Source organism: Pteronotus mesoamericanus, unplaced genomic scaffold, assembly GCF_021234165.1.
Source record: "Pteronotus mesoamericanus isolate MK-2021 breed Mesoamerican mustached bat unplaced genomic scaffold, CSHL_Meso_final contig_202, whole genome shotgun sequence".
In the NCBI taxonomy this organism is placed as follows: domain Eukaryota; kingdom Metazoa; phylum Chordata; class Mammalia; order Chiroptera; family Mormoopidae; genus Pteronotus; species Pteronotus mesoamericanus.
Window position 1 is genome coordinate 5857912 of NW_026555086.1, and position 20518 is coordinate 5878429.

Sequence of the window (20518 nt, forward strand, 5' to 3'; positions counted from 1 at the left end):
CCTTTTTATATGACTCCCGATAGGACTCATGAAATGGAAACAACCATTTGTGTGACTATGAGAGGAGGTCAAAGCCAAAGGTTAGCCCCAGAGGAAGGTTCAGAAGGTGAGATGTATGCAAACCCACCAAATTCAAGGAGTGGAATAAAAGTCACCCCGACTCCTGGCTGGGGGCAGGGGTTGGGCTGCCCAAGGAGATTCCTGTGCTTTGACTCCTGAACAGAAAGGATCCCTGACATCAGAAACCCCTCGCCTGGGCTCCTGTGCTCCCGTCTGCTTACCCTGGTGGAGCGGTGAGGGGGAGGTAGAAGTCAAACAGTGGAAACTCAGGCTCTTGCGGCTTCTAGGAAATTGTAGGCTTGAATCTGCCTTTAATATAATGACAGCACATGACAGTGGTCCTTGGTCTGGGGGGGTTCATGGACTTACTCTTTTAAACAGGCCCCCAGGCTCCCCATCCCCATTTGTTGTAAGCAATGAAAGTGTGTGAGCTCACGACACAGAGAAAAAAACACAGGCTTTGGGGGATGGCAGGACATGGTTCAGATTTCTGCCATGCCCCTTCTTGGCTGCGTCTTAGGACTTAACTTCTTTAAACCTATTTCCTTTCTTTTATAGTTGGGATCCGAATGAAAAGGAGAAAGCAAGACCCTGCCTGAGTGTCTTCTGTAGTGTCTCTAGTTTGCATCCTTGACCCTTTTGAGAATTTAATACAAGCTGTGGATGCTCTCCCCAGAGACATGCACGTACACTCAAGACGTGGCATTTAATTTTTGTGGGGTTCATGGAAACTCTGACACCCAAGTTAAGAATCTGCACTGGACCAGGGAAAAGTGTGTGATTGGGTTTGTTTTTTTTTTTCTCTCTTTTTTAGGAACTAGGCTTGTACTTGGCTTCCTGTAGTCTCTTATTAATGTTTGCTGAATGAGGGAATTTAACTAATTTCTGGATTCCTTAATCGCCTTGAACTCACTGGTCGGTTTCCTCCGCCCCGGGGCCGGCGCAGGGTGCCAGCTCCACGCCCCAGCGCGGGCATGCCCGTGCCCACTGCCTCGGGCAGCGGCACCCGAGCCTGTGGTTTGCCGCGGATAAACTGAAGAGCGGGGCTCGTGAACTGCTTGGGAAGTATTTTCAGTGTAAGATAATTGAGGGATGGTCGCTCAAAGCATTTGGACACTAGATGGGACGTGACCATCCCAGTGTATGAAATTTTGCAAATGTACCTTTACGAACAGTATATAAAACCCTCAGGGCTGGAAAGTCTTAGAGATCATGGAATCTAATACCTGCAGATTGATTAAGGGATTTGTTCAAGGCCACATAACCAGTGGAGTGGCAGAGCTCGGGGCATGGAACTCTGACCCTGTGGCCGCCCCCCGCCAGGCGAATCTTCTTCAGCTCCTCGGAAACCAGCGCCTTCTGCTGCCTTCAGAGTGGTTCACCAGCCTTGGAGGCGCAGTGCAGCCATTTTAATGCCGAATAACATCACTGTCGGAAACTGTGTCATTTCTGAATGTCTCTTCCTTGTCTTTTCCTCCATCCTCCCCAAATGTCAACCCTGCATGGATAGGGCTCTTTTCTCTCTCATTCGAGTCAGTGGCCTTAGAGCCTTATACATAGAGGGGCTGTAATAGGTTTTGGTTGAATGAATGAATGAATGAATGAGGACAGGTTACCCTGGCAGTTGTCTTAATAGCGTCAGAAGAGTCAGGATTTCCACCTCATTTTTATCAGCAGTGTAGCAAGCATTGATTGAACCTACTGTACATCAGACATACTACCAGGCACAGAAACGAATGAGATAAGGTACCTAGCTTTAAGAAGTGATCGCGTAAATACAAAAATAGCACACTCAAGACCAGCAGACCAGATTTGGCCCTCAGTAATTTTTTCTTAATATGAGTACATGCCGCAAGATCTCCTGTGTCTTTTATTCTCCTGCTTTGCTCATTTAACCGCCTTTCTTCTGATGGTATTAGGAGTTCAGGTTTTAGGTTCTGTAGATCAGTGGTTTCTAAATATGATTGATGATCACTTCTGCTCAGGGGCTTGAGAGCCAACATACACACACGCGTCTGCACACTGCTGCTGGGGATTCTGAGTCAGCAGGTCCGGGGTGCCCTGGAAGCGGTGCTGCAAAGCAGTGAACTCCACAGGCAGTTGTGACGAGTGGCCGAATTTAGCTAGGAACCTCTGCTTTATTCTACTTCAAGCATCTTCCTTAAAGATTCCAATGTGTGTTTTTTTTTTTTTTTAGTACATACTTCTGTTCAAGGGCGCTCTGCAGATTCAAATAGCGTGTTTGCTCCCTCTCTATGTGCTCTCTGAAGACTCCTTCACATTGTAGACTCATGAATGTGAAACATCAAATAAATGAGCCCTGAACTGGTAATCGCCCGATTTGGCTCTCCTCATATTGCCCTCTGTGTGGGTTAGCTCTCGACTAGACTCCGCATGTAAATGGAGTCGGCACTGCTTCCATGGCGACTTTGAAGAGTGCATGCATTTTTGTGGACCAAGGGATACGGATTTGCGGTTTTCCAGGATTCCTCTTCCTTGACTTGGCAGAAAGGTAGTCAGGCGTCCCTCAGCGGACCTGAAACTAGGTGAGCTGTCAAGGCGCTGGCAGTGACAGGCTCCTCTGGGTGGGACTCAGGGCACCCTACCAGCAAAAAGGAGAGGAGGCTTAAATGATTTCACATTGGGGCTTTACTTGTAATAATTGCTCAAAGTGCTAAATTGGGGGTGACAGACCTAAGAGGCAACTGCCAAGGAGATTTCATTACCAGGCATCGCCTAGATAAGTGATGTTCCTTATGTTAAAAAACAAAACCGAGCTAAAGAAAACAGTGAGCCTCTGCTCAGAGTGAGACTTCAGATATTGCAGATACATTCACACATATTAAAACTGTTTCAGTACCGCCAGTGGACTCCATTCAGTTACCTCTGTCAAGGAGCGGGGGTGCAGAGGGGGGAGGGGGGAGGGGTTGTGGTTTATGAGAAACTGAAATAGATGAGGATTGGTAATCCAAGTATTTTTTGCTGGGAGTGGTACATGCTAAGTAGCCTTTGGACAACACTAAGCTCTAAATACCTGTGTCAGAGCTATGATTTTTGACATTACAGTAGATATTGCTTACAGGTGTGTGACCAGTCTCGGTAGATTTCATTCATTAGTCACTTGATTGGTTTAATGAAAATAGTTTTAAAAGGCATCTTGAAGCACAACAGTAAAACCTGACGATCGTGTCGCTGCGGCGTTTTCTTTCATTCATTCAATAAATATTTGTTGCGTGGTGACTTTGTCCTGAGGATTCCATGAGCAACCCAGCGGGATGGCTATGCATGAGGAAAGGGGCTTTTGCCTCTTTGGTTGGTTTACCTCTTAATCCTAGCAACTGGAACAATGCCTTGCACAAAACAGACACAAAATAATTACTGAATGGAGGAAGAAAGGGGGATATACTTGATCTCTGCTTGCATGGAGCTTACAGTCTGGAGGGGAGGCGGGCAGAAATAAGGACAAATACACCAACAGAACGTGTGATAGAGGCTGATGGGGTTGTGGGCGCTGCTTTAGGGAGCACAGCCAGGACGTGACTGGTTTGGGAACGGACTGAGGGGAAGGAGACAGCGTTGCGAAGCCAGGGAGGGGTGGCGGGGGCGGGCGGTGGGGAGGGGCCTTGTTTAAGTGCCAGAAGGAAGCCCCGTGTGGCTGGAGCATGGGTGCGGGACTTGCTGTGACTGGGAAGCTAGGCAGGGACTGGGATACGGTAAGGAATGGGAGCCCGTGGAGAGGGCAGAAGCTCTTAAGCAAGGACGATCTGAACTAATTTTTTAAATTTAATTTTATTTTGCAATTACAGTTGACATTCAGTGTTCTTCCGGATTTGTTTCAGGTGTACAGCATACTGGCTGGACAGTCAGACGCTCACAAAGTGGTCCCCCTGCTATTTTCAGTGCCCACCTGGCCTCGTGCCCAGTTATCACAGTATCGTTGACTACATTCCCAATGCTGTGCTTTATGTCCCTGTGTGGTCCAGTTTTTTACAGAAGCAGTTGCTCCAGCTGCTTTGGAGAGCAGCCCACAGTCAGGGGCCAAAGCGTGATCAGGAGGACACCAGGGGAGTGTTGCAGGCAAGAGATGACCGTGTCATGCCCTAAAGGGGTGGCAGGGGGCACAGAGAGAAACAGACGGATTTGGAGTATATTTAGGGGTAGCAAAAACTGTTTAGAGGTCTCAAAGAGCTGGATGAGAAAGTGGAAGTGCACACACACCCTCTCTCTTTCTTCACAGTGAACCTTTAGAAAGTGTTCGTCAGACTGTGAGATTATTGCCCGTACGGAGAAAAGTGCGGCTTTTGAAGTCTGGCGAGCGCCAGGGGAGGAGACAGCGAGCCATGTGCTCCCAGGGCGGGCCCTGCTGGGGCTCCGCGGCCCCGGGCAGCTCTGACCCCATGGGTTTAAGGCAGAGTGGCAGGCAACACACACTGTGTATCTCTCGGCCGATCACAGCATCATGAAAATAGAAAGTTCAACTCCGGCTCTTGAACGAAAAAGGATTCAGAAGAGATTATCTGGAATCTCGGTTATGAGATAACGTGCTTTCTTATAAACACACACATCAGTTACGCATTTAGAATGTCAGCTTTGTTATCCTGGATTTTTTCTGGCTGCGGTGAAGTCAGTGATCCACTTGGACAGCTTCTGTGACTGTGAAGTTTTAATAGGTAACAGTCAGAAACGGAGGGAGTGGGAGACAGGAAAGCGACGCCCTCAGAAACCATTAAGTCCCAGCCGGTCGCTGCTGACCTCATGCTGGGGCGTAGGATGGCAGAGAGGCTGCGTGGGACTTGAGCGCTGGTTCTTTGGAAACGTCACCCTCTTAAGACAGCAAACACCTTCCGTTCCCAGGGCAGCAGGCAACCTGCACGTGCTCCTTGTGAAAGGGTTGCTACCCACCCCGTCACCTACAGAAAGCTGGGGGAGATGGCTGCAACGCCGCTGGAAGGGGCAGAGCAAGAGAAGGGGCCCCTCTGAATGGAAAATGCTGCCAGTATTCACTAGTTTCTTTTGACTTTGGTCGTCAGAAAATCCCTCCGGAAGTGACCGTAGACAGAGGTCATGTTAAGTGTAAACGTGCTGGTTGGCCCAAGGAAAACCAGGCAACTGTAATTAAAAAAAAAAACTTCTTTTAACTTTCTTTTGTGTTACATTTCAGGGGAATGGTTGTCAGTAGGAGGAACCTGGTTGTTTATTGCAGGCTGACTCACATAGTTTCAGCATATTCAATTTGAATGACATTTGGTTAGACTGCAGACATCAGTGCATTGTGGGTAGGTGCAATTTTTTCCCTAAGCTTTTGAGATCCCCCACCCCCTTTTGCCTCATTTTCAAATCTGGTATATTTAACTAATCATATAAACATCTTTCATAGACTATTTGGTGTGTCCCTAGCAGACTAGGTGAGTCAAGTGAAATTATAGTTCAATCATGCCAAAAAATATAACATCAGAGAGAAGGCAAATGAGCCTAGTCTCCATGGTGAGTGGTGGAGGTTCCGACCAGCCAAGGACACTGAATTATGCATTGCTGCTGGGTTACGACGCAGCAAATCCAGGGATGTATTAGGCTGATTCCGTGTGATTGGGTAATTCTTATGCTGGCTCCCTCGCTTCCTGTCCCACTCAAGTCTCCCTGCTTCACTGAACCATAAGTTGTGGGCACTCAGAAATGCCAGATGTTTGTTTAGAGGCGCAAGATTTGGGGGAAGATCCACAAGAAGCAAAATGGACCACATTTCTTTCCATCAAGCGGGGTTCCGTCAACATTTATGGACTCGAAGCACTGAAGTAGGAGTCAACTGTACGAATTCCTGTGTTTAGGAAATTAAAATCTGATGGGCCTTCTTCAGATTTAATTCTTAACTAAAGTTTGTAAGTTCCTTCTCTTTCAACTTTGCACTTTCTTTACTCTTGACCTCTTGTTCTTTTCACCTCTTTGGCTACGTGCTCTTCTGCTTTTGAAACAACATTGACTTCTTCATGCTCAACCTGCATTTCCCTGTCTTCTTGGAAAATATTTGGTACCAGATGCTTCTTGCATCTCCTGGGGGCACTTACCTCCTGGGGAGCAGGGAGAGCTTGGGTGTGTGTCTCTTACTTGGACATACACCGTGCTGTATCAGTAAGTGTGCAAATGCATTGTATTTATTGCATTTTCCTACTCAAGCATATTGTGTCACTAATAAGAACCAGGTGTTAGAATAAATTAATCACATGCCAAATTTCGTTTTGGAAATGAAATATTGTCGTTTAAGACTGTAGCGCATTTGCAAAGCTGTAATAAATTGCAGCGATGAAAGCTTTATAAAACATGTCATAACCATGCACCTTAAAACTATTCATTATCACCTGTTCTGTGTGTGTGTTTGTGTATGCTCATTTACGTACATGCAGATATATGAGTATGTATATGCTCACTGACATACATGCAAATATAAAGAAGTTTCTCTGAGCAAGGACTGCGTGTGCCAGATTTTAGCCTGGAGGGACTTTTGTGGATGAGAGGGAGACCCTGGGAACGGAACCGTTGGCATAACCTCATGTATCATCTAACCAGCAGCTCTGTAATGACCTGCAACATGAGCTCGAGATCCACAAAATACTCAGGGCACGCAGGCAAAAACAGTATTTTTTCCCTAATGAGCTAGGTCGTCCTCCAAAACCAACAAGTCCTGCATGTGTTTTCGGAGAGCTGTCATGGATCCCTCAGACTCTTTGTGGTTTAAACTCAATGTTAAGATTGCACCGCACCCTCAGCCTAGGAAAACTCGACAGAGCTCTCAGGATCTGATGAAGGTTTCCTAACTCTGAAGCTCGGGGAGGCTCTCATTTCTGATTAGGCAGTTGTTAACATTTTTTCTGGTCCCATTGCATGATGCCAAACAATCATACGTGGGCTACTCTGTTTGGAGAACAGTGTGTGGCCTCAGACGTGTAAGGTCATGTGTAGTTTAGAGCACATGTCAACTGCGCGTGTAAGTGGTCTTTTCTCCCCAGACTTTCTGAACTTCTTGATTTCTTTCAGGTGCTTCGTTGTCTTCTTCCTTTTCTTCTTCTTCTACTTCGACTTCTTCGTTTTTGGTCTTTGACCGTCACACATTACTGTTTATAGTGTCTGGAATGCATATTTTAAAGAAAAAACTGCCGTAAAATAGACATCACACAACACCATCTTAACCGCTTTATGTGTACATTTCAGTGGCATTAAGTACATTAATATTGGCACGCCAGTCTTTGCTTCCTGTGTCATAGAAGCATCACACCATCCAGCTCCTGAACGTGTTAATCCCAAAGTGAAACTCTGTCCCCATTAAACAATAACTCCCCGTGCCTCCTTCTTTCCAGCCTCGGGCAACCAGCCTTCTACTTTCTGCTTCTATGAATTAGACTATATTTGGCCCCTCACATAAGTGGAATCAGTAATTTTCCTTTGATGACTGGCTTATTTCACCTAGTATAGTGTTCTTCAAGGTTCATCTATGTTACAGTATGTGTCATCATTTCCTTTCACAGGATGAATTACATTCTGTTGCAGGAATACTCCCCATTTTGCTTATCCATTCATCTGTTGATGGGCAGGTGGGTTGAGTCTCCCTTTTGGCTGTCGTGAATAATGCACATGTCTCCTTGAGACCCAGTTGTCATTGCACACGGTATATATATAGAAATGGAATTGCTGGACAATATGGTAACTGAATCTTCAGTCTTTTGAAGACAGACTGCGCTGTGGTGACTGCACCATTTTATATTCTCATCAACAGCGTACGCCACATCCATCCAACACGTGTTACCTTTGTTTTCTTTTTTCTCTTTTTTTGGCAATGGCCTTCCTAATGCTTGTGAGATAGTATCTCTCGACCCCTTGGACCCTCTTTCCCTCTGCTTGGCTCACATCTACCTACCGGTGTTTCAGCTCTCACCTTGGACTCTTTCCTTCTGGAAAGCCTTCCCCAAGACCTCCCTGTCCTGTCCTGGAAGTTGGGTGCCATAGTATTGCTCTTTACTTTCTGTATCCTAGAACTTCCCTAGTTTGAGAATAGCTTGTTTAATCTGTCTGATGCTTATACCACATGTTGAGTTCCATGAAGGCAGGAATATCTCTCTTGATGTATCTGTCACGATCAGTGTTGTGTCTTTAGGACCCAGCTTTCCATGGAGGCAGTGGCTAGAATGTTTGCCTTTACTGTTAAACAACCCCCCCTTCCCCTGGTGTGTGCTGTAAGGTGCGATCTGGGCTTTGTAAATAAAAGCATATGAATGCAACTCCCAGCTCTGTCATTTTCTAGCTTCGTGATCTTGAACCAGGTATTTTATCTGCCTTGGTTTTCACTTCATTAAAGTAAAAACAAAATGGGGATAATGATATCTGCCTCATCCTCGTAAGAGTGTAGTGATGGTTAAAAGAGCGAGCATATCAAAGAACAGGTACGAATGACCCCTCAACATGGACGCCGGAGAGGGGAGGACTGTGGGTGAGCGGGTGGGCTGGAGGGAGGGGGGAAAGGGCAAAAGCCTGGAACAACTATATTAGAATACACAATAAAAAAAGAAATTAAAAAAAAAAAAAGAGTTGGCGTAGATGAACGCGCCTCATTCCAGTCAGGCAATATGAAGTGAGTGAGAAGAGGCAGGGGACTAGGACAGTTTTCGTCTGACTGGCGATGCCATTAATGTAAGATTGAAAACAGGAGAAATGGACTTCAGGAAGTTAGGGAAGGCAAGTGTTAACTTCGATTCTGGGCTTGCTGAATCCCGGGTGCTGGTGGGGGCTTCGGTGTTGCAGTGTCCTGGAGACAGGTTTACAGGCAGGTTGGGGCTGGCGATGAGGCTTTGCGAGTTCTCCGTAAGGGGCCCGTTGCCTGGGGATGAGGCTGCCTAGAGGAAGTGGCTCTCTAAAGCGAGAGGAGGAGGAAGGGCAGGGGAGGTAGAAAGACCTTCCTCTCGGAGACCGAGAAGGAGGGAGCACAGGCTAGAGGCATAAAAGGGGGAGGGTGCTCTAGAAACGGGGGCCATGAGGATTCTGAGAAAGTGACGCAGCTCCCCCGGTGCCCCAGTGACCAAGAGGCTGGCGGTGTTTTGGCAACTGGAGTTGGCCGTTGACTTTGGGGAGAACGGTTCGATTCAAATGACATCGGCAGAAACCCGGTCATAGGAGGGGCCAGGGCACTAAGAGAGCAGCGATTCTGGGCATTTATCTTGAATTGTTCTCCGGGAAGCTGGGCGGGGAAAGGAGGGACTTAATGGGATGCTGGCAGCTGCAGTGGGAAGTAGGGAAATCCAAGGGAGCGTTAAATCCTGAATTAGTTAATTAGTTACTTTTAAGGAGGCCCAACTATTGTCGAAGTCTGAGAAGAGAAGCAGAAAGGATGAAGAGTGCAGACCTTGGAGGGGGAGAGGCGGCTCAGTGACGTAAATAAAACCGAGCGGTGAGGACTGGAAAGGACCCGGGGAAGGCAGGAAGGGAGCGGACCACGAAGTCAGACACGCTGTTAGTCTTTTTAGTCTATTTCAAAATTTTATTAACACCTATACTGAAATAAAGTGTCTGGTACCCTTCATAGTGTTTGGTTTGTAACAGGAATTGCAAAGGCACACATTGGTCTTTTGACCCTTTCATTTAATCTTCCTAACAGCCCTGTGAGGTAGGTATGATCACTGGGTCTATTTTATAGATGGGAAACCGAGGCCCAGGAAAGTTAAGTAACTTCCTCAAGGTTCCACAGCTAGTAATTAGCAGAGGCAGGACTTGAACCTGTAAGGTCTGATTCTGGAGCTGACGCTCTTCACCATCATTTTAGGCTGTGCCCTCTCACCATTTTCCTTGGGGTTGGAGGCCACTTAGAGAGGTAGCTGCACACCTGCAGTTAAAATACGAACTGCTAAGTGGAAAGCCTGGTCTCCTGGATATTACATCTCAGGTTGGAGTGCTGTATTTTCCAGCATAATGAAATTAAACACGTGATAGGTTAGATGGCAAGCCTTGGCATATTTGAAGAATAAATAAATTAGGATTATTACTCACTTTTTATCAGACAAGCCAACATGCGTAATTTTTCATTAGTGATAGAATTAGAAGAGGGAACTTGAGAACATAAAATGCACATATTGAAATAAGATCAAACACCTGCTGGTGAAGTTACGGAGTTTTATGCAATGCCTCAATCAAGAAATTGCAGTAATAAAGAGTGTGCATTGATTTTCTGGAACCCTGGGCATGAATAAATGAAAACAAAAAGACGCATCTACTTTGTATTATAAACTTCTAATGTGGTTATTAAATAACTTATTCTTCCAGGCATTTTTCTTTAACTTTTCATTGCAGCTAGGCAAAACTCAAAGGTGTGAGAGCTGTGTCTGCAGTGAAGAGAGCTTTGTTGTTTTTAAAGTAACGCATCATGCCTTGTATAATGCAGTTGTGGCTACACAAGTGGGAGTATTTAATGTCTGATTATGCAGCGACTGCTGTGGAAGCAGCAGAGAGCCAGGGAGGGACAGTCGAGAGCGCAGGATTATTAAATGGACAGTCACTGAGGTCACTTGCTGATGTCATTGCTGCAACATCATGTTCATCTGCTTTCCCATGGCAGGTTGTTTGATCACGGTTTAATGGTTACAGCTTTGTAAAATGACAAAGGAGTCACAGATCCTCCTGGTCTCTGGTGTTGTTATTTGCCATTGGCCTGCTAGCAGGAAGGTGGGTTGGTTTGATGAGGCTAGTGCTAAGCTGGGCAGGACACAGGGTGGGATCTCAAAGAGCTCCGTCCTCTGACCTTCGAGTAGACCACAAAGGTGCAAACTTACACGGTGGAAAGTTCCTTGAAGATTGCAGTGTGACTGAGAGAATTTGACTTTTTCATCTAAACAGGTGTGTGTGGCCAAGAAGAGAGAGTTTTTTCCTCTTGGAAAGGTGAGGGGTGCATTATTAGGTCCTTGGAGCAAGAAGGCAAGTGCAGTAGCACTGAAGGAGTTTTAATTAATCTGTTATCTCTCTTTTATGGTTTGGAATGCTACTGCCCTCGCTCTTGTATTCATTTACAATATTATGGGCAGTATTGTGACTGTGAAGAAGAATCTTGGGTAAGTGATTATCTCTGTTTTTAGTCGAATACTTGGAGGTGGCTCAAGGAAATTCTAGTTAACAAGGCAGTTGCTCCAAATGAAGCCACAAGATGTTAGAATTGTTCCAAGTCATTATCCCTGAGTAAAGAATCCAACTTGGTTTTATTTTGTTAAAGATACGTATTGCGTATCAAATTATTCAGATGTGGAAACTGCCTTTTCCCCCAAAGCGTCAGTCCTTTCTATAAACCTTTACTTCTTTTTAGAACCTGTTTAATTAGCTGCTTTCCATAATAGACATTTTTCTTTTCAGGAAACTTGCTTTTCCTTTTGAAACTTGGGCTACATTCTTAAATTTGATGATTTTAAGTAAGAACTTAATATAAAGCTGGTGTCTTTGATATTCAAATTACTGTATGAAGAGCTAAAGTATATACTTCGTACCTGTGTTTCACTTAGTTAAAAAATTTTCCTTTGAAAGAGTAATATATGAGGACATAGAATGCTATGGCTAACTTTGGGGGTGCTTGGGAAAGAGTGAGCTACAGTGGAAGGTGCTGTCTGAGGGAGGCAGTCTGGAAGTCCTGGAAATCTCAGTGCCAGCTTGATGCAAGAGGTGTGACCTCCCTTCGGAGCAAATTAATTTGTTGAAAAGTTGCTCAGAATAAAAGAATGAAGAAGAAATGAAGAGAATTCTAATCAAATTGCATAAAACCCCAGATTTGTTGTCTTTATATGGAAGCAAAGTATAGATTGTTAGATTTAAGACAGGATAAGATAAATATCCCTGCCAAAGGGAAAAAAAAAGAGACAGAAGACATGACAGGAATTGCACAGAAGAGCTACCGCAAGTGGCAGTTAATGTATGAAAAGTTACTCAAGATCTGATTAACAATCAAAGAAGTGTAGATTCGAGGGAACTTGTTTTTTCATTTATCAACTTGCCAGAGATTTCAAAGTTTGATACGAATGGGTGTGTTGCGTGTATGAAGAAATGGGTATTGTCTGCCGATGGGGATGAAATGGATACCGTTTTCCTGGAGGGCAGTCTCACGGTATGAATCGACAGTCTTAACAAAGCGTGCCTTTTGACCTAGTGAATCTCTTGCTAAGAATTTTTATCACAGAAAATCATCTCTGCCTTCTTGTCAGATGGTAAGCTCAGAGTTTGTATGTGCCTTTTGCTCCAAATACATATATCAGTGACAGATGACACATTAAAAGGATAAAAGATAAGAAAAGAGTCCTACCCGGGCTCACAGGCAAGACACTGCTGTGGACTCGAACCTCGAACAGGGACAGCGTGAGGGGTAAGCTGGGTCAGTGCCACGGTCCTACAGGATCTCTGAGCGTGGGAACAAAAGGTAGCAGTTGTGAGTTCGGGTCCTACAGGATCATAGGGACTAGAAGTTCCCCACTGCAGATGAGAGGGCAGAGGTAGGCCAGCCGCAGAAGGCCAAGGGTGGAGGTGAAGTCGGACTCGTACTAAAGGGAGGCTAAGAGACCACGTCGTCCCTGTGCAGGACAGGCTTATATGGAGATAGGGGTCTCGAGGGGGTGGGATAAGAGAGATAAACCTTCAAGAATAGAGAATGAATTAGTCTGATTGGTTGTGGAGTAGTGGGGTGGGGGAGGGCGTGATGCTTCGCATCACCACTTAATGAGGCGCTCCAGGACTGGCGGTGGAGGGCTCCTGGTACAGAGACTACAGACCCACTCTGGAGGGGCAGGCGAGCACAGGGGGAGAGAGAGGAGGCGGGCAAAGCAAAGACAAGAAAGCCGTTCACTCAGGGTGAGCCTTCCACACAAAATACGAGAATGCTTGAAGAAAGTAAATGCTAGTAAAGATAGCTAACGGAAACAACAATGAGAACAAAAGATCATTCCAGGTGAACTTAATTTTATAGAGAAGTTGGTCAAAGACTAAAATAAGCATGTTCAGGAAATTCAAAGGGATAAGTCCAGACATCCCACTGATAAAAATGAGATTTAAAAATGCTCCAAAAATATGAATTTCCATTTTGGAATGCTCCAAAAATTTCCAGAATTTTGGAAATAAAAAGTATGGTCATAGAAATAATAAACTCAACAGATGGGATGAACTTCAGACCTGACACACGTAAAAAGAGAATTGGTGAATTGGAACAGAGTACTGAGGCATTCAGGCAGGATGGAGCTTAAAGAGACAAAAACTTAAAAAGAGAGAGAACATTTAAGAGGCTTGGAAGGTAGATTGAGAGGTTCTAACATGCCTGACAGGAGTTTCAGCAAAAGAGAATGAAGATCATGATGGAGAAGAGAAATTTGAAGAACTACGACCTTTTTCTTTATTTAAAAAAGACATGAGTCCTCAGATACTTTAGTAGTACCATCATGTTGATACTGTAGAATATTAGGGATATAAAGAAAAAAGTCCTGAAGAGACTTAAGACATAAAAATGCAGAGGAAAGATTCCTATTACTAACAACAGATGCTAGAAGGCTGGGGAATAAAGTCTTCAAAGAACCAAGGGAAGATTACAGTTAATTTTAATATTTAAAACCCAGGCAGTCTTTGATTCAGGAATAAGGAAAAACTGTAGATATTTTCAGTGATAAAAAAGACTAGAGAGTTACTATCCATAGGCTCTCACTAGGAAAACTGTTAAATGCTCTAATTTAGCAAGAAGAAAAGTGAACTCAGAATGAAGGTTTTTATTACAAGAAACAAGGATGAACGTAGACGTTGATAAAATGCATTGGGAGATTCACTTAATCATTGGTTTAAAATACTTTTTATTTTACAGTGAATACAAAACTAACACTCTGGGTAACAACAGCTAATGAGAATGTGAGAAAGAGGAGGAAAGCCATGTGCGATACAATTATTAGGGACTCAAAAGAAGACACACTATTGGTATCACTGGTTTCGAAGAATAATAAGAAAATATGATACATTTGAGAACAGATGAAACAGGTACATATCTAAAAAAATATACATTACTCAGGTCGCCCTAAGAAGTAGTAAAAAGTCTGACCACGCAATGAAAGAAACTGAAGAGTAATCAAACGGCTGTGCTCTGAGTGCAGCAGGGCCGTTTCTGCGGGCGAGACACACCATATTCAGGGAATCCTCACTTTCCCCATGCCCTGTTTTCAGAACAGCTTTATTGGTATAATTGACATACCATAAACGGTACATATTTAAATTGTACAGCTTGTTAAGTTGGGACATGTGTATGTACTTGTTAAACTACCATCAAAAGCCAGGTACCTTACATATTCGTTACACCCGCAGTTTCTTTGTGCCTCTTAGTAATACTTCCCTCTTCCTCTAACCCTGGCCCGAGGCAACCACTAATTGCCATTTGTCACTACTGATTAATTTGCATAAATGCAATAAAACAGTATGTACTTTTTGTTTTGGCCTGCCTTTCTTCATTCAGCATAATGACTTTAAAATTCATTAATGTTGTGTATATCCATAACTCGTTCTTTTTTATTGCTGAGTAGTGACACTTTGTATTGCTTTACCACAATTTCTTTTTCTTTTTTTCCAATATGCTACAATTTTTTTCTGTTCACTTGGTGAACATTTGGGTTGTTTCCAACTGTTGACAATTGCAAATACAGCTGCTGTGAGCATTTATATGCACATTTTTGTATGGATATAAACTGTCAGTTGTAGGTATATATCTTACCCTTTTAAGATATTAGCAGGTTGTCTTCAAAAGTGGTTGGACCACTTTATTTTCATGAGAGCAGTGTTTAAGAGTTTCTGGTGTTGAGAGTTTTGAGAATAGAAGTCCTTCAATTTGATGAAGTTTATCACCTGTTCATCTTTTATGGCTAGTGCTTTTGGTTTCATATCTAAGAAAACTTTGCCTTGCCTTACCTAAAGACTCAAAGAATTTTCTGTTTTCTTCCGCTAGTATTATAGTTGAGCTTTTATACTTATATTTATTGTTAGGTTTTGCATTCATTCGTTTAGAGTTAATTTTATGGATGGTATGAGGTGTGGATTAAATTAAAAACTAGGGCTATCTAATTCTTTGAGTAGTATTTGCTGAAAAGAATTTCTTTCTCCATTGAATTAACTTTGAATCTTTGTCAAAAATCAAATGATCACAAATAGATAGGTCTATTTTTGGATTATATTTTCTTCATTTATGTATTTGTCTACTTTTATGCCAGTACCACATTGTCTTGATTTCTGTAGTTTTAGAATATCTTCACTTTAGAGTGAAGCCTTTCAACTTTATTCTTCTTTTGCAAAGTTGTTTGGCCATTTTAGGTCTTGGCATGTTTATATGAATTTTAGTAGTGTGCCAATTTTTACAAAAAAAAGACTGCAGGGATCTTGGATCGGGAATGCATCAATTTGGGGACAATGTGACACCGAGTCTTTAGACTCATAAACACTCTCTCTCTCTCCATTTACTTAGAGCTTCAATTTCTTTCAGCAATGATTTATGGGGATTAAAAAATATAAGTCTAGAAAATCTTTTATCAGATTTATCCATAAGTCCTTTATAGTTTTTGATGTCATTATTTATGGTATTCTTAAGAAGTTTAATTTCAGGTTGGTAGAAATACCTGATTTTTGTATATTGACCTTGCAACCTTGCTGTCCTGTAGATTATATACTGCAATCTTGCTGAATGTACTAGTTCTAGTAGCTTTTTTGTAGATCCTGTAGAATTTTATATACAGATGCCTATATGCAAATAAAGACAGTTTTATCTATCCTGTATTTTTCCCTAGTCTGGCTGCCTTTCATTTCTTTTTCTGGCCACATTACACTGCCCAGAACCTTTGGTGCCATCTCAGATATAGGGGTGACAGCTGGCATCTTTGCTTCTTTACTGGCTGTGCAATGAAGTCATCCTGGCTTTCATCACTAGGTATGATGTTACCTTTATGGTTTTCACTGGCTCATTTATCAGGTTGAAGAAGTTCTCTAGCTCACTGAGTGTGTTTAACAGGATTGATGCGGGGTATTGACTGATGTTCTTACTGCATCAGTTCAGATGAGCATATGGTTTTTCTCTCTTAGCCTGATACTATGATAAATTGTGTCGATTTCCAAATGTTAAACCACCCTGGCATTTCTGGGATAATACTTGGTCATGATGTATTGTCCTTTCTATGTGTTGATGGATTCAATTTGCTAAAATTTGTTAATAATTTGTGTATTCATATTCTTAAGGGGATATTGGTCTGTAATTTTATTGTAATAATTCTGCTTGGCTTGGGGATTGCATTTCATTAATTTTCTGTGAGTTTGTGTAGAATTGATATATCTTTCTTAAATGTTTGGTAGAATTCAATAGCGAAGGTTTTGTGCTTGGAGTTTTCTCTGTGGGAAGTTTTTAAAATACAAATTCCATTTCATTATTAAATATAGGGCTATTCAGGTTATCTTTTTCTTGAGATAATTTGTGTCTTTCAAGGAAGTTTTTTCTATTTCGTCCAAGTTCTACAATTTGTTGGTATAAAGTTCATAATGCCCCCTTATTATCCTTTTAGTATGTTGAACCTTTAGTGGTTTTCTGTTTTGTTTTGTTTTTTCCCTTATCAATCTGGCTAGAGATTTTAAATTTCTCAAAGAAGTAGCTTCTGGCTTCATTGATTTTCTTTACTTTTGTGCTTTCTCTTTTATTGATTTCTACTCAGATCTTTTATAATTTTCTTTCATCTATTTACTTTGTGTTTCATTTGCTCCTCTTTTTTTCATTTTCTTCAGGTGGAAACTGAGCTCATTGATTTGAAATCATTTTTCTTTTTTAGTATAGGCATCAGTGTTATACATTTCCCTGTAAATAGTGCTGTGGCTGCAACCTAGAAATTTTTAAATGTTTTGTGTTCATTTTTATTCAATTTAAAACTTTCTGATTTCTTGTTTGTTTTCTTCTTTGACCCATGGGTTATTCAGAAGTGGATTGTTTAGTTTCCAAATATTTGGGGAGTTTTGAGATACATTTCTCTTATTGATGTTTAATTTAATTTGGTTTTGTTGGAGAACATTCCCACCTGCCCCACCCACCTACCCAGCTTTACTGAGATATAATCGACATATACTGCAACATCGTGATACTTTGACCCATGTATGTGTAGGGAAGTGATTACCACGATAAGGTTAGCTAGCACCTCCACCGTCTCACATAACTCCTTTGTTTTACTTCATGTCTCGTGCCTGGGTCCCCCTTCCCTGCAGGAGTTCCGGCAAGGGGCATAGGCGCCATGTAAGGGTCTTCAAACGCTTGTCCTGCCGGGTGGGAGGCCCGAGCTGTCACGCCCTCTCTGGCTTTCTGTGTGGCATTTGTGAGCAGCTTGATGTGCTTGACGTGAGCGCAGCAGCAGAGCTGTGTGTGCAGAGCTGTGTGTGCAAAGCCCTGAGCAGCGGGTCCAGCTGTTTGGGTTGGTCTGTGCCCCAGGCTGAGGGGCCAGGCCTGGCAGTCAAACGTGGGCAGCGCCTACTCTGCTCCGAGTGCATTTGGATGTTGTGTGTGGTTGCCAGTTGGCTGGCATGTGACAAAAAAGAAATTGTCACAGCTGTGTTTTTTCCCCTCTTCCCTCTGTGTCTGCAATGGTTTACCCCCCAAATACTTCATTGTACATCAGAAAAGTATGTGCTTTCTAAAACTAAGCCAAAAATCACGTCACCTTCATCTGTGTACTGAATTGCATGTTAAAAATTAATGGATAATGCGTTTGAGTTGATATTAGGTAATATGTTGAATAGGCATATATACGCAGTTCAAAATCAAAGCCATACAAGGGGGGATATTTTGAGGGGTCTTGCCCCACCGCTGTCCGCTTTACTCGTTTCCCGCCTCCTCCCCCGCAGATCACCACTGGGATAGTCCGTCGCTGTCCTTTGTGTGTCTGCATGCAGATACAAGCGGGTGTTCCGTCCTTTGCCTCTTACTTCCCAATAAATCCCAAAGAGCTTTTTAAAATATTCTTCCTATAAAAAGGACCAGTAAAGGTTCATAGGAAAATGTAGGCTTTCCTGAGCTTGGTGTGAACATTGAAATACAGATTCTGATTAAATTCGTGATGGAGTGCAGAAATGTGCAAGGAAAATCATGGAAATATCATTAGTTCTTTCTATGTCCCAAGTAATGGCTAATGTTGAAAGCAAATAAGCCACCGAACCAATGATTTACCTAAACAAAGAATTGGCATTAGTAGCATAGGTCCTTCGTAGAGGAAAACTGTTCGTAGTTTAACTGGTGAGCCGATGTTATTATAGAGAGAAAATCCCTGTAGTCAAAACAGAAAGCTTTCACTCAATAAACAGACTAGAACGTTGTATTAGAGTAAAGTTTACTATTTTGTCTCTCTTAGGTCAACTGGTGACTGTATTTCTACTCCCTTTTTTTCCTTCATTCACTGTGGGTAATTACATGAAAGTCCCAGAAAGAACTTGAGCTCTGCCCAGAGGTTGCTCTGGGCCACTCTGCGGCGCTTTTGTCAGAGAAGGCTGCTCTGCTGGGGCGGAGGGAGAGTACCCAGGGCTCCCGGTCTGGTTGAGCAGGTTCTTCACTGCATAATGACACAGCTCCTCAGAGCAAGTGGGGGCTCGAATCCAGACTGTGTTCACGGGGCCGCCGGGCCCTATGGAGCAGGGCTGCCCGTTTCCTCATTCTTATCAAGGAGCTTCCGTGGCTGACAGCAGCCTGCAAGTGCATTGTATCACAGTTTCAATCAAAGGCAGTGCTTTCTGCCATTTCTGGTCTTTTTCTTTTTCTTTGTTTTTTAAAGATTTTATGTATTTATTTTTAGAGAGGGGAAGGTAGGGAGAAAGAGAGGGAGAGAAACATCAATGTGTGGTTGTCTCTCATGTGCCCCCACCGGAGACCTGGTCCACAACTCAGGCTTGCACCCTGACTGGGAATCGAACTGGTGACCCTTTGGTTCACAGGCCACACTCAGTCCACTGAGCCACACCAGCTAGAGCCATTTCTGGACTTTTTTGTTTAGAAAATTTCTATGGTGTATAGATAATTTCTATGTGTAGGTGTGTCTGTGTAAACACACATATGCCATTTATATATCATGCGCGTGCACCATATTGTTTAGATATAAGGCCACATATTCTTTGAACAATAAACCCTTGGAAGGAGGGCATCACCTTATATGTATTTGATTCCTTAGAAAGGACTTTATCCCCAGGGTCCTCTTATTTTGTTTGAGCAGCATGGTGCCATAGGTAGCCCGCTATCCAAAAGGAGAGTGTTCCAGTGAAGCCCTTCATAAGCTGAAATGGTGGAAAGTGAAGAAGCAATTGCATTAATTTATATGGAAACATTTTTGAGCATTCCCAGACCCCCCCCCCAAAAAATCTACTGAATCATACCAAATAACACATAAAACCTAAAATACCCTAGTGTGTACTAAAAGGAGGAATGATATGGTAAACACACAGTCTGTATACAGTAGAAATAATGTAAGTACCGTGTCGTTTCACTTATTAAAAAGACTGACTGATTTCTCCTTAAGTGTAAGATAATGGAACCCCACGCTGTGCATATCCATCCGTCCACTCAAGCAATGGACTTTCTGTTTTCTCCACTACTGGGTGCCGACCAGAAGAGACCACTTTGCTACTAGTAGAACCATTAGTAACTTTTCACGGCAGCTTCCACGATTCTGGCTCTCTGCATGTAAATAGTGCAAATGGTGGAGGCAGGCAAGTTCAGTGCACGCACAATGTCATTATTTCGTTCTCCACAATCAAAACACTAACTACGTTCAGTTCTATGATCAACGGAGTACCCTTACGAGCAGTCTTGGGATTTTCTGATACCTTGGGCACATCTCAGCAAAGCAAGTTGAGATAAAGCAGGGATGCTCATGGGCAGTTCAAAGTTAAGGTGGCTCGATGCCGAGATCTCCTCGTGGGGTGCCGCTGCCTCTGTAACAGCTCACTGCGGAGCAGATGCTGAACAGTAGTTTCATTTTCTTTTGGAAAAAACAAAAATCCGCTTTGGATTTGTTTTGATTAGTGACTACAGGTGCGAACGTAATAGGTCTTTGTAGAAGTGAAGTGTCGTAATGCGAACCTTTGGAAGGTGGGGCCATCCTGTATTTGGGAAGACCCTGTATTCCGAAATGACTTCAGACATTGCAAGCCACCGCTGTTTAAAAAGAGTTCTTCATAAAATTGGAAAAGAAGAGAAGCAACGGTGCTTAACACAGAGCTGATAATTATTCTAGAGGTGAAAGATCAACTTTAGAAAGTAATAATGGAAGTGGATGTGACAGCCAATAAAAATTGACCGGATGAATAAATATTCCAGATGCCCCGTTGTTATGCATGTAGGTAACGGGAGCTTGGCGCGGTGTTTCCAGTGCCGGGTCGTGGAAGGGCTCAGGCACTGCTGTGTCTCCAGCGGTTCTTACAGACA

General features: G+C 43.1%; 1 protein-coding gene across 1 annotated transcript in view; it reads left to right on the forward strand.

Moving 5' to 3' along the window:
* Nucleotides 1-20518, forward strand: part of FTO (FTO alpha-ketoglutarate dependent dioxygenase) — a 314012-nt gene that overhangs the window by 61284 nt on the left and 232210 nt on the right. The gene's annotated exons all lie outside the window — the stretch shown is intronic.